This window comes from Lithobates pipiens, unplaced genomic scaffold (assembly GCF_037356315.1).
Source record: "Lithobates pipiens isolate NorthernLeopardFrog02 unplaced genomic scaffold, aLitPip1_a1.2 Scaffold_18, whole genome shotgun sequence".
Lineage (NCBI taxonomy): Eukaryota > Metazoa > Chordata > Amphibia > Anura > Ranidae > Lithobates > Lithobates pipiens.
This window is the reverse complement of record NW_027507758.1, coordinates 481,640,952-481,656,312: the sequence shown is the minus strand read 5'-3', so window position 1 is coordinate 481,656,312 and position 15,361 is coordinate 481,640,952. Positions and strand designations below refer to the sequence as shown.

The following is a 15,361-nucleotide window of genomic DNA, read 5'->3' as shown; positions in this document are numbered from 1 at the left end:
GGTAAGTAAAACGGGGGGGGGCTGGAGGCGCAGGCAGTGTCAGATGTTTTTTCACCTTAATGCATAGAATGCATTAAGGTGAAAAAACATTTACCTATACAACCCCTTTAAAACGGAGGTGTGTCCAAGTCCGTTCGTTCAGGAGGTCCATCTGACCTCCTCCGAAAGTCCTTCGGGAAGACCGTCGGACCTAGTCCGTCAAAGTCCGGTCGTGTGTATGCGGCATAAGATGGAACCTTTGGAGTACATTAGGTAAAGCTTATAAGCTCTTCCCTTGTTTAACTTTTTTGGTTTAAATTTCAGATTGTCAGTCTGAGATTGTTGGTACAATCCTGATGTCACTATGAAGCTGGACTATGGTAAGCATTGTTATAGTATATATGTGGGAAATGGATGATTGACATTTAGGCACAATAAAGCACATGTTACCCTAACATTTCCTGTTATGTGCCTGCTGTATCATATATTTGTGTGAGAAATTATCCTGTTCTATTTGTATTGTATCCTTTGTGTGAAATACCCGGTGTTCCTGCCAGTCAAAAATATGTAGAATACATATTGGCCTAAACTGGTGCATAATTATTATTATTTTGGATATGTATTATAGCAGAATTTCCCCAAAATTGTCAGGCTTTTTTGTTCATAGTGCAAAAAATAAAAACCGCAGAGGTGATTAAATACCACCAAAAGAAAGCTCTATTTGCTAGAAAAAAAAACAGCATCAATTTTGTTTGAGTACAACGTCGCACGACTGCGCAATTGTCAGTTAAAGCGGCACAGTGACGTATCGCAAAAAATGGTCTGGTCATTAAGGGGGTAAATCCTTCCACGGTTGAAGTGGTTAATATAAGATGGCAGTAACTTGCACAAGTTAAAGTGGTTGTAAACCCTTACAAACCACTTTGACCTACAGGTAAGCCTAGATTAAGGCTTACCTGTAGGTCCAAGAAATATCTCCTAAACCTATATGGTTTAGGAGATATTTGCCCGAAAACAGGCACCGCTGTCTACGGCGCATGCGCCGTAGACAGCGGCGCGCAGGCGCACTGAGCGCGGCATTCTCAACGACGGAGCTGCCGTGCGGGAGTGACGTTGCGGCTTCGCCGAATGACAGCAGCGGTGCTGCGAGACCCCACCAAGAAGATGGATGCGGCGGACTACAGGGGACAGCGGCGACTTCGTTGGCTCCTGTGTCAGGTAAGTGACACATAATGGACTACTATGCGATGCATAGTAGTCCATTATGCTTTGCCTTTGCAGAGAATGAAAGAGGAAGTAAACTCATCAGCGTTTACTTCCTCTTTAAATACACAAATTTAAAGAAGGGAAATCCAGACATCCAAAGGGCAGTGGTAAATGCAACCTAATCCAGCAAATATGCAGACAATAACAGTTCTTTATAATGACAGGGAACATTGGGCAAAATAACAAAAATTAAAAAGACCTAGCAGAGGGGATAACGAACGACTAAGGCTAGATTCACACTTGCGTGGCTCCCCAAGCCGCATTTTGCCTGGACACAACAACCGATTCATTTGAAAGGGCTGTTGTGCCTTCAGAAAATGCAAGGAAATGGTCCCTGCACTTTTTCTGAAAACAGCCCACATGGAAACCACAAGTGCAGTGCCGTTCCCAGTACAGTTAAACTGCGCTGTTTTCCAGTGCATGTGGGTGCCATTAGGATTATTGATACCCCCACGCATCTGCTGAACAGCAGCATGTATTTCTGTGCAGGTGGTTGCAGCTGCGGGGGCAGGTGCGGACCCACAGTGGCAACCAGTAGCGGCCTGTTCATTAGGGGCACACAGGTGCCACCCCCCATTCATGCATCTGGCCCCCTGATCTACATTCAGGACGCCAGTCTATGGATTCCAATGGGGGGTGTCTTTTTGAAGCATGTGATTAGTGCCAGAGACCCTAATAGGCTTCAAAAAAGGGTGAGCTCGGGGCACAGAGCACTGCGTCCCGATCCCACCCAGTTGTGTAGCGATAGCAAATTAATCACACTAAATCTCCTCCCCGCCAATCAGGAAGCGCGTCGTGAAACTGGAATCCATGTGTCCCAAGCCCAGCATGTAGATTAGGGGCCGGGTGCATGGATTAGGGGGGCGGCTTGCCTGCTCCCTGCATGAGCGGCCCCCACTGGTAAGTAAGTGCTTTTCTGGCAGACCAACAGATGGGGCTGAGAGCGTACAGGTGTGAGGGGGACTGAGAGTATACAGGTGTGAAGGGGGCCGAGGCACTAAAGGACTTGGTGGGATGGCTAGTGAGCAGATTCAGTGGGACGGCCAGTGAGCGGGCACTGGAGAATGTTGGCGGTCAGGCTGGGGGGGGCAAGCCTAAAGCTGTGAAAGGGGCCCCACAATTTGTGATGGTTGCCCGGCCTGGCTCAGCCTCACAGCGAGCCACTGAGAGCCTGAGCCAGCCACTCTCGCCCCCTCCACATCCCAGTGCTCCAGTGAGCGTGAGGGGGCAAAGCAGATAGCGGTGACTGACAGTTCACCAGCTCTCTGTTCAGGGAGCTTGGAGAACCAAGCAATCAGCAGTGTTTGATCGCTCGGTTCTCAGTGTTAGAGCCGTCTGCGAACAGATGCAGAATTGGACTGATGCTGCATCCACCTAGGTAAAAAAAAATTCCCATACTTCTCTTTTAAAGTGGAACTAAATTGTATCTGAGCACCACAAACTAAAAATTCTATTTAAAGGATTTTTAATATTCAAAGCAAAAGCAAAGCAAATGTACTCTTTCATCCATGTCTCTATGCTTTATTTGTTGGCATTTATATATGTTGCTTTGAAAAACAACCCCCAAGCCTTTCTAGCTGTGGCCATCTTGAGTAAGAGCAGATTATTTTTATGTATTTACTTCCTGAAATTCATTGGCCCATAGCTCAGACATGCAGGCAGGAGGGTGTGCTTAGCAGCAGGAGGGTATGCTTAGTAAAGAAAACCTCTCCTTCCCTCCTCCATATAAAAGAGAAAAAAAATGCCCATGAAGACTCCTGGGGTGTATAACAAAATTTTGGCCAAGTCCATAAACCAGGAAGCAACTTAAGAAATTAAAAAAAAAATGTTTAAAATGAGAAAATATAATATGCCATTATATCTCTTTCCTAATGCTAGCAGCATAAGGATTAAATATAATTAATGTTGATTTAGATTGAGTTTCAGCTTTAAACCCTCTTGAGCCCAGAGCATTTTCTTTTTGCCTTTTGGCAATGTCTTGGTCCTGCATAATATATCTTTTGTAGTCTACCCTAACATATTATGCATTGTTTTTGTCGGAACAGATAGGGTAGCAAATTTGGCTACATCTTTTTTTACTGCTTTGTTTTGTATTTTGAATACATATTAAAAAAAATTGAAAAAAATAATTTTTCTTATATTCACCGACCAACACAGCTCCTCTCTGTAACTAAATGGGTTTTATAGCCTGCCATTAGGAGAAACTAGGCAAAATTGTTACACAGTACACAGAACTTTAATCCCGCCCGGAGGAGCGGGCCCCGTGCTATCAACCCTTCCCACTGTTCCTAGCAGCTTCAGTTTTTATTTTGCCTAGCAAGGAGAATGACCTAGGAAACCCTGCGGGCCTCTCGGTCCATGTTTTTGCTGCAGGTTTGCTGCTTTTTGCGCAAGATGAGAGATCCTGAGATCTTCTATCAACTGCTGGCTGGGTGACGGGCTGGTTAAGGAAATCCTTGTAGTCTCCCCAGTCCGGCAATCGAGCGTGAGTAGGCCGCACCTATGGCTCGGCAGGCCACGACATACCTCATGCTCCAGAGGTGGTCGGTGAGCTTCAATGCTCCGGGGTATACATATGACCGGGCTACTGATGTCTGGATCACAGTATACCGGGCCAGTAACCTTCCCTGTAACTGCGCAGGAGTTGGCTAGCACAGAATGTCTCATAGCTCTTCAGGACTGGTAAGTACGGCTCTCCCTGCTTCGGTGGGGGGAGCAGCTGGGCATTCCCTGGGGGGTCAATTCGGGGGCCACCTCACCTCCTTATCTTCTCTCCTAAGATGTGGATCTCCTGGCTTCTCGACTCAGTCAGAAGGTATGAAGGTTCGTGGCCAGGTCAAAAGATCCCTGGGCAGACATGGCAGATGCATTGGTGGCTCCATGAGGGCATTATCGGCTGATTTATGCCTTTCCCCTACCCAAATTTCTATCACGTCTGCTTCGCAGAGTGAAGGCCTAGGGGATTCCGGTGATTCTGATTGCCCCAGATTGGCCTTGGCGTCCTTGGTACACCAACATAGTACAAATGGTGGCGGATGTTCCTTGGCGGCTGCTGATGTGAGAGCACCTTCTGTCACAAGGTCCAATACTTCATCCTGCTTTACAGTCGCTGGCTTTAACGGCATGGCTGTTGAAAGCCAGATGCTAAGGGACTGAGGTCTGTCAGATTCAGTAATCTACACTATGCTGAGGGCACGGAAGTCATCTTCTCTGAAGATTTATCATCGTGGAAGGCCTACATCTCCATGTGTGAGGAGATGGGGTGGCGTCCGCGTTCATATGCAGTTTCCAGGATCCTGCTGTTTTTACAGCGAGGCGTGGATCAGAAACTTGCCTTAAGCACCATTAAGGGGCAGGTATCGGCTTTGGCTGTATTTTTTCAGCGACCTTTGGCGACTCATTCATTGGTTAGTATGTTTGTTCAGGGGGGCTCAATATATGATGTGGCCCCTCCGGTTCGACCACTGCTGCCTCCGTGGGATTTGAATCTGGTGCTCTCTGTGTTTCAGAATCCGCCATTTGAAAACATTAAGGAGATCCCCTTATTGACACTCTCTCAGAAAATATGTCGGGGGGACCCTTTAGTTGTTAGTTTTTCGTGGTGTAATTCCTATTTTTAACAATGAACAATATGTATGTTTTATATGTATTACAATTTTTATTTTTATTTCATGTACGTGTTATTGTATCAGTACCGAGATAGTCCACCTAAAAGATAGTCAACCTCAGCATATCCATAAAGCTGGTCAGCAGAGGGAAGCATGAAGTGCTCTAGAATTTCCTGGTAGAGGGCTGACTTTGGACTTGAGAAAACACAGTGGACCAACACCAGCGGATGACAAAGCTACCTAAATATCACTGACTGTGAAAACTTTACACTGGACCTCATGCAACTTGGATTCTGTGGCTCTCCACTCTTCCTCCAGACTCTGGGACCTTGTTTTCCAAATGTAATGCACAATTTTACACAGTCAGTGATGATTTGGGGAGCCACGTCAGCTGCTGGTTTTGGTCCACTGTGTTTTATCAAGGCCAAAGTGCAGCCCTCTACCAGGAAATTCTAGAGCACTTCATGCTTCCCTCTGCTGACCATCTTTATGGAGATGCTGATTTAATTTTCCAGCAGGACTTGGCACTTGCCCACACTGCCAAAAATACAAATACTTGGTTTAATGGTCATGGTACCACTGTGCTTGATTTGCCAGAAAACTTGCCTGACTAAAACCCATAGAGTATCTGTGGGATATTGTGGGATAAGAGTAAGATGAGAGACACCAGACCCAACAATGCAGACAAGCTGCAAACTGCTGTCAAAGCAATCTGGGCTTCCGTAACACCTCAGCCTGCCACACTGACGCAGTAATTCATGCAAAAGGAGCCCCGACCAAGTATTGGTATAGTGCATATTATACCGTACATACTTTTCAGTATGCCAACATTTCTGTATTCAATTTTTTTATTGGTCTTGTATAATATTATAATTTTCTGAGATATTCAATTTTGGGTTTTCACTAACAATATATCACTGTGTATAACGTATTTTTATAAAATATGAGTTTCACTTTTTGAATTGAATAGCTGAAATAAATTAACTTTTTGATTCAAATTTTTTGAGATGCACCTGGAGGTGTGTGTATGCACTATAAATAAATATAAACAAACAAACATATGCACACACACACGTGCCTTTGAGCTCTTCGGTGCACATCCTAAGGCAATTGGCTGTGCACACCTACAGTTTACATACCCTGGCAGAATTTATGATTTCTTTTCTACTTTTCAGAGAATATGAACAATAACACAAAAACTTTTCTTTAAATCATGGTTAGTGTTTGGCTGAAGCCATTTATTATCAATCAGCTGTGTTTACTCTTTTTAAATCATTATGGCAACAGACACCCAAATGACCCTGATCAAAAGTTTACATACCATGGTGATTTTGGTCTGATGACATGCACAGAAGTTGACACAAAGGGGTTTGAATGGCTCTTAAAGGCAACCATCCTCACCTGTGATCTGTTTGCTTGTAATTAGTGTGTGTGTGTGTGTGTGTGGGCATAAAAAGTCAATGCGTTTCTGGACTCTTGACAGATCCTTGCATCTTTCATCCAGTGCTGCATTGACACTTCTGGATTCTAAGTCATGGGGAAAGCAAAAGAATTGTTAAAGGATCTGTAAGAAAAGGTAGTGGAACTGTATAAAACAGGAAATGCATATAAAAAAGATACCCATGGCCTACGCTTGGCGCTGAGCAGACGTGTCTAAGGAGATCTCCGTCCAGCCATCGGCCTAAAACCCTCTGGCAATGCCAACTAAAACATAAAGACCCTGCTCAGCACTCGGTAAGTGGTCCGGGAAAGGCTCGGTCATGCAACGACCCCCCACAGGCTCCATCAAGCGGTACCTGGCCGTGGAAACATCTAGCCCTGCCATGCGGAGTGGACAGGTCTGATCCTTGAAGTCGATTGCATCTCCCTTCTCAAGCGCGGCATCCGTTCGGGAGAGCTCTCCAGTATTCTCCTGCTGCTCAGAGCTCATGGAAGACCCTGGATCCCTGGCTGACCCCACAATGTTGTCCCTGGTGAGTGGGCTAAAAAAAAGAACTCTCATGTATGTTCCATAGCATGGAGAAATCCATTAAGAAAGAAATCACAGCAGTGAGATCAGACATGTCACACCTGCTAGCCAGAATTGAGAACACAGAGCAGCGCCAATACTCACAGAAGGCACCCATTAAAGAACTGAAATAAACCGTCATCCACTTAGCATTTGCCCACCGCTCCTCACTGTATAAGTAAAATCGCAGGAACAATCAGCATTTCCGGAGGTTGCCAGAGGCAACCAGAGATAACGATCTCAGTCCGCGGTATCCTGAACACCATTCTTGGTAACCCTGTCAATGACCCGTTAAGATTTGATCGTGTTCACCACGCTTTGAGACCATGCAATGTTACCACTGACCTACCCAGGGATGTTATTTGCTGCCTTCGCTATTTTGAAGATAAAAACGGCATTATGGTCAAATTGCAGAGCACCCCAAACATTGACTTTGACGGGGCCGTTATTAACATTTTCCCTGACCTCTCGAAGGAAACTTGGAGCGTCGCAGAGCCTCCTAGAGCAACTGAGAACAGATGGGGTCATCTACAGGTGAGGCTTCCTCGCATGCTTGATTGCTACTAAAAATGGCTGCTCTTTCACACTCCGATTCCCTGAGGAACTCCCTAACTTCCCCTGTGACCTCGACATTCCTCAAATGGATCTCCCAGGATACTCAATACCAACGTTATGGGACCCCCTCTAAAAAGAGGCACACAGCTACACCGGGCTCTTCCCAGAAAAATGGATGAGATGCTCTCTACATATCCCCTTTGCGCTCACAGTTACTGTGGCGGTTGCACTGTCCACAAGTTTTTTTTTTTCTTGCTTTGCACCACCTATCCATCTCAGCTCGCTTCTAGAGCACGGATGCCTGATTGATATCGGACACTAACCCAGGTTTTTCCCCTACTCCTTACTACGTTGTTGAAATATTACTTACTGTGGTTCGCTTCACTTATATTATGTAGTTCATGTTTTAGCATTGCTAGAGTTTGTTTTGTTCATATGCATTACATAGGACGCATGCTGACGGGGCCCTGAATGCTGTTTTTACCTTTTCCTATGTTCCTTGCGCCCCCACCTTTTGGGGTTGGTGAGTGTGGGCAGCCCACACACAATGATTGTCAGACTCTCCCTAGACAGCAGGATTCTGTGCATTTACCTTCTGATCCCTTTTAGCTTTTTAGACTGTAATTGTCTACTCTATACATGTTTCCTCTCTTTCTTTTTCCTCTCCAGGTTTATCCCCTTTCTCCTCACTCCCTCCTAACCCACACCCCCTCCTCCCCCCCCCTTCTTTGATGGTATAAATGGTTTCAGGAGCTGAGGGTCTATACACCGCTGATACCATGGTCGCTTCATATAATGTAAGGGGCCTAAATGTAGCTGGGAAAAGGCATTAAGTACTGTGGGAACTGAAAAAATCTTCCTGCTCCATTGCCTTTCTTCAAGAGACACACTTGACACATTCAACCCGGTCAAGTGGCCATTCGGTTCAGAAGCAGTGTAGCCTTTCGACTCACTGACATGTTAACTTATGATTATGGCCACTTTCTCTTTCTCAATGACATTATAGGCAACACTCAATGCACCCTAGCGAATATCTATAGTCCAAACCACAACCAACCCGCCTTTATTACCCAAACTCTCTCTAAACTATCGCACTTCGCGGAAGGGGTTATTATCCTGGCAGGAGATCTAAATATGCCACTAGACCCCATTATTGACACCTCACAGGGTCGCTCGAATATCCCATTTAAACGCCTAGCCCATGTTAAAAAAAAAAAGATTTCTTGAACTTCAACTGATAGATGTGTGGAATTTAATTCAACCCAAAGATAAAGACTATTCCCATTTCTCCAAAATACATCAATCCTACTCCAGAATAGAAATTTCTCTATAGATCACTTCCACCTCCCTCTTCTGCTTTCGGTCTCTATAGGCATTGCATCTATTTTCATGCGCTTGGCCATGCCCACTTTGCCTCAACGCACCTATGATTGGAAACTCAATGACTCTCTCCTCTCCAACCCAACTAAAGTCTCCATGTTATCTTCATCCCTGACTCTGAGAATGCATCTCCCGAAACGGCCCCCTCGATTCTATGGGAAGCCCATAAGGCTACGAGGAGAGGTAGACTCATTGAATTAGGTGTCAGGAAAAAAGAGAGCATGGTCAACAACTTAAAGTTCTTCAACAGGTCACGGACTTAGACAAACAACACAAGCTATCATTACACACCTTGAAGCCCTTACACTCAAAAGAGAAGAGCTTAAAGCCCTCCTATACTTGGAAACAAAAAATAAATTTCCCCTTATTTTGCAGAAATTCTATGAATGGGGGAACAAACCCAGCAAACAACTAGCTAGAACCCTCCATGTAACAAAGACACAATCTTTTATCCCCAAAATAAAACTCCTAACTGGTGAAATGGCACACACCACCCCTCAAATCTCTAAAGCCTTCAGAGAGTTCTATGCTGATATCAGGGAATTATTAGACCAGACTGTGTGACCTGCACAGAGGAAACCCAAAACGCATGTAGGTGAAATAACAAAAGTGTTTATTATAAACGATAAGAAAGTGAAAACAAACAGTGCACTACCAACCACAAACAACAAGTAATATATATACAATAAATAGGAAATACCAGAGTCGTCAACAAAAGCCAGGCCGAGGTCATACACCGGGGAATTAGTAGATGGGTAAGGAAGGGGAACCAGCAGGAGAGGGAGAGGACGGATGGATGGGCTGCAGAGCAGGGATCTTAGGTAACAGGAGACAAGAGGGACAGGTCCAGGATGGGCTCAGGATCAGGAGGGATCAGGTCAGGTAGATACAGGCTCAAGGTCCAAGTTCAGGCAACAAGATCAGGGCACATGGAGAGAGCGATACCAAGTCAAGGATGTGAGGGCTTGCCGGGTATTTATAAGACTACCAATGATTAACCTCACGTAACAGCTGAGCGCAGAAGGTGCTGTCTGCTCCACACTCCCCCGAGTACACCCGCTGGTGGGCACCGGTACTACAGCCCAAGGATCCAACAGTGCCACCAGGAGGTAGGTCCTCTTATTACAGGCCCTGGGTGTTAGAAGACACCCGCTGGTGGACACTGGTACTGCAATCCAAGAGACCAACAGCGCCACCAACGGGTGGACCTTTTCATGACAGTACCCCGCCTCAAAGGAGCGGCCTCCGGACGCTCCAACTAGGTGTAATTGTCCAAAGTTAATGGCCTTAAACTGCACAACGGATGAGGGCACGTCAAGCTGGGTACCGGGTACTTCAAGGTGGGCAGCGGATACTTCAAACCGGACAGTGGCCACATCAGGGCAGACAGCGGCCACATCAGGGCAGACAGCGGGCTCCGGGTCGTCGAGCTGGGCAGCAATCACCGGGTCGTCGAGCTGGGCAGCAATCACCGGGTCGTCGAGCTGGGCAGCAATCTCTGGGTCCTTAGGCTGAACAGCAAGTACTGTAAGGGCAAGCTGGATCACAGGCACTGGCTCAGCAAGCTGAGTAACGGGCCCCGGCTCAGCGATCTGGACACCAGGCACTAGTCCGGCACGCTGAATAACGGGCACAAGCTTAACAGGCCAGGTAATGGACACTGGTTCAGAAGACTGGGTAGCAGGCACCGGCTCCACAGACTGGGTAACGGGCACCGACTCCGCAGACTTGGTAACGGGCACCAACTCCGCAGACTGGGTAACGGGCACCGACTCCGCAGACTGGGTAACGGGCACCGACTCCGCAGACTGGGTAACGGGCACCGAAACTTCAGGCTGAGACACGGGCACTTCAGACTGGAACACCAGTATCCAAACATCAGGCTGGGAAGCTGGCACATCAGACTGGAAATCCGGCACATCAGACTGGGAGGCAAAGACATCGAACTGGAAGGCTGGCACATCAGACTGGGAAGCAGGAACATCAAACTGGAAGGCTGGCACATCAGGCTGGGAAGAAGAGACATCAATCTGGGAAGCTGGCAAATCAGGCAGGGAAGCTGGCACATCAGGCTGGAAATCTGGCACATCAGACTGGGAAGCCGGAACATCAAACTGGAAGACTGGCACATCAGGCTGGGAAGTAGTGACATCAATCTGGGAAGCTGGCACATCAGGCTGGGAAGCTGGCACATCAGGCTGGAAATCCGGCACATCAGACTGGGAGGCAGAGACATCGAACTGGAAGGCTGGCACATCAGGCTGGGAAGCAGAGACATCAATCTGGGAAGCTGGCACATCAGACTGGAAATCTGGCACATCAAACTGGGAGGCAGAGACATCAAACTGGAAGGCTGGCACATCAGGCTGGGAAGCAGAGACATCAATCTGGGAAGCCGGAACATCAGACTGGGAAGCCGGAACATCAGGCTTGGAAGCAGAGACATCAATCTGGAAATCTGGCACATCAGGCTGGGAAGCTGGTACAGCAGACTGGGAAGCCGACACATTGGAATGGAAGGCAGGCAGCAGGACATCAGACTGGAGGGCTGGCACGTCAGACTGGAAGGCAGGCAGCAGGACATCAGACTGGAAAGCTAGCACGTTGGACTGGAAGGCAGGCAGCAGGACATCAGACTGGAAGGCTGGCACGTTGGACTGGAAGGCAGGCAGCAGGACATCAGACTGGAAGGCTGGCACGTTGGACTGGAGGGTAGGCAGTGGGACATCAGACTGGAAGGCTGGCACGTTGGACTGGAAGGCAGGCAGCAGGACATCAGACTGGAAGGCTGGCACGTTGGACTGGAAGGCAGGCAGCAGGACATCAGACTGGAAGGCTGGCACGTTGGACTGGAAGGCAGGCAGCAGGACATCAGACTGGAAGGCTGGCACTTTGGACTGGAAGGCAGGCGACAGGACATCAGACTGGAAGGCTGACACTTTGGACTGGAAGGCAGGCGACAGGACATCAGACTGGAAGGCTGGCACTTTGGACTGGAGGGCAGACACTAGGACGTCTGGCTGGGTAGCTGGAACTGGGACGTCCGGCTGGGTAGCTGGAACTGGGACGTCAGGCTGGGTAGCTGGAACTGGGACGTCAGGCTGGGTAGCTGGAACTGGGACGTCAGGCTGGGTAGCTGGAACTGGGACGTCAGGCTGGGTAGCTGGAACTGGGACGTCAGGCTGGGTAGCTGGAACTGGGACGTCAGGCTGGGTAGCTGGAACTGGGACGTCAGGCTGGGTAGCTGGAACTGGGACGTCAGGCTGGGTAGCTGGAACTGGGACGTCAGGCTGGGTAGCTGGAACTGGGACGTCAGGCTGGGTAGCTGGAACTGGGACGTCAGGCTGGGTAGCTGGAACTGGGACATCAGGCTTAGGTGGGCCACCGGGTACAACTGGCATGCATGCAGGCTGGACCGGGTTGGTTGGTGCGGAGGCGGGTTGGGTTACTGGCAGGATTGTGTGGGTCGGAAAGAACTTTTGTTTCTTTTTTGACTTAGCCACTGCAGCTTTGTATGTAGGTGCAGGGCTGTAAGAAAAAAAAGTATCTGGGCAAAAGGAAGACCAAGGAACCATGGCAGGAGGTGGGTTTTGTGGGATTGTTTCAGGTGGTGAAGAAGAGGCAGGTGGATTGAAGGCAGGATAGGTGCTACACTTGGTGACAGGATAGTAGCATTTGGTAGGAAGTAGAGTAAACTGTGCTGTAGCTGAGGTTGCCATAGGCAATGAGGAGATAGATACTTGGGAAGGCAGGTGATTAATGACAGGGCTGGAATGTTGTGGCTTAGCTAAACCAAAAACGCATGTAGGTGAAATAACAAAAGTGTTTATTATAAATGACAAAATGAAAACAAACAGTGCACTACCAACCACAAACAACAAGTAATATATACAATAAATGGGAAATACCAGAGTCGTCAACAAAAGCCAGGCCGAGGTCATACACCGGGGAATCAGTAGATGGGTAAGGAAGGGGAACCAGCAGGAGAGGGAGAGGACGGATGGATGGGCTGCAGAGCAGGGATCTTAGGTAACAGGAGACAAGAGGGACAGGTCCAGGATGGGCTCAGGATCAGGAGGGATCAGGTCAGGTGGATACAGGCTCAAGGTCCAAGTTCAGGCAACAAGGTCAGGGCACATGGAGAGAGCGATACCAAGGCAAGCATGTGAGGGCTTGCCGGGTATTTATAAGACTACCAATGATTAACCTCACGTAACAGCTGAGCGCAGAAGGTGCTGTCTGCTCCACACTGCCAGAGTACACCCACTGGTGGGCACCGGTACTACAGCCCAAGGATCCAACAGTGCCACCAGGAGGTAGGTCCTCTTATTACAAGCCCTGGGTGTTAGAAGATGCCCGCTGGTGGAAACTGGTACTGCAATCCAAGAGACCAACAGCGCCACCAAAGGGTGGACCTTTTCATGACAGCTGACCTTTACAACGTTAAAGGCGGCTTAGCATACCTATCTCGGAAAGAGAAACGCAAATGCATACTCTTATGTGAAAGCGGCAAAACTTCCCAAACTCTCCCGAACGGTCCTTAGAACTATGGAAACAGACTTCTCTATTGAAGAATTCCAAACCGCACTAAAATCGTCACCCACAGGTAAAGCCCCTGGCCCAGATGGGTTTATGGTTCTACACTACAGAACATTTAGTGACATCCTACTCTCACCGCCAACTCAATTTCCAACACATTAGGTTTACGCCAGGAATCCCTCTCTGCCCATATTACAGTTATCCCTAAACCCGATAAAGATTCTACCCTGTGTAGTAGCTACAGACCCATCTTTTTACTAAATATAGACACTAAACTTTATGCCAAAGTCTTCTTCTCCTCTGCACTGATGCGGAAAAAGCAATAGCAATAGGGTGGGCTGGGATTATTTTAAGACAACCCTACGCTATTTTGGTTTGGGGCCCAAGATGTACCATCGCATTTCTTCCCTGTACTCTCACCGATCGGCACATATTCGTATTAACAGCTCTCTAAGCGACCCATTTACTCTATATAATGGTACCAGACTAGGTTGCCCCCTATCCCCCCTCCTCTTTGCCATCACCCTAGAACCTTTTCTGGCCACATTTAGACATCTGTAATCTAAATCAGAGATCCTAAACATATCTCCTGCTCAGAAGCCAACCAACTAAAACCTCTCTTTCCTTTCTGCTGGGAAACAAAGAGCATAAAATACCTGGGCATAAATCTCACCCCCAGCCTCCATTCTCTTTTCAAGCATAATTATATCCCCCTATTGAATAAGATTAGAGCAGACTTCTGGAGTTGGTCTCACTTATCCCACTCCTGGTTAGGTAAAATAAACATCACTAAAATGAACATCTTGCCCCGCATACTCTTTATTTTTCAAATGCTACCATTGGGTGTTCCTATAAGGTTCTTTTCTATACTTCAAACGGAGATCTCTTGCTTCATTTGGAGACCCAGCCATCCCAGAGTGGTACTCTACTGCTCCAAGTGCTCTGGGGGGTTGGCTCTACCAAATCTTAAAGTGTATTACCAAATGGTTGTTTTATCACGTGTGGCTGATTTTAAGTACGCTACCTCTTCCAAACTATGGGTCCAACTAGAATATGCCTTATGTGGTTCAGACTTACCAATTTTCCAGTGGATACCCCGCTCTTCCAGAGCCATATCCACATATGCCTCACCCATCACCACCTCTTCCCTTGACATATGGGATGCACTACACAAAAGATTCTCCTGGTCATACGACTCCCCCCTGATGCCGCTTCTGCACCACAATCACTTTTTGCCTGGTTCCATGGATCCGGGGTTGAAAACTTGGGTACCAGAGGAACCCCACCTGCTTCACCATGTCCTCTGTTCAAACAACCTCAAGCCACTATCTGAGATACTGGGCCCAAAGCCCATCACATTTATGGACAAATGGAGATATAACCAGATTTAATGCTTCCTCCTGACATTCCCACAGTCACTACGAGGTATACCAGATCTAAATGGGATTGAACTCTTGTTCTACCACAAGGACCCTCCGCTACACTGCGGTTTTGCAGTTCTACAAAGCCCTTCATGAACTACAATGCCCTTCATATCTGGAATTTCTCCTTGAATCCCCTATTACCAATAAGCAAAGGGATAAAATCCTACAGCTTGCACATGTTTCCTCCTTAGCCTAGAGAATGATGGAAACCAACTACAAACTACTCGCTAGATGGCATTATACTGCCTCCAAGTTGCACCGATTGTTCCCCTCCAGATCCCCGTTATGTTGCAGGAACTGTGGAAACAATGCTACTCACGCTCACATTTGGTGGACCTGCCCTCTAATCCACCCTTATTGGGCCGACATTCTCAGGATGATACACCTGATAACAGACATCCACCTTCCTAATGACCCCTGGTCAACACTTTTTTATTCCAGTCCTGAGCCAATTGGCAAGTATAAATGTATAAAGTATTACCCACCACTTGCTTTCTGAAAGCAGCTAAGGCTCTCATACCGGCCTTCTGGGGCCAGCCATTAATTCCACCCATAAAGATCTGGCTACATAAGTTCAGTGAGGTCTGTCTGATAGAAGACCT

The 15,361-nt window shown here is 47.5% G+C and overlaps 1 protein-coding gene across 1 annotated transcript in view; it reads left to right on the top strand.

Annotated features, from left to right (window-relative positions):
* The first annotated feature begins 317 nt into the window (after positions 1-317).
* MYO7B (myosin VIIB) overlaps positions 318-15,361 on the top strand; it is a 523,403-nt gene continuing 508,359 nt past the window's right edge. Inside the window, exon 1 of the mRNA XM_077488413.1 lies at positions 318-359. The gene's annotated coding sequence lies outside the window, so the exon portion shown is untranslated. The remainder of the gene's footprint in view (positions 360-15,361) is intronic.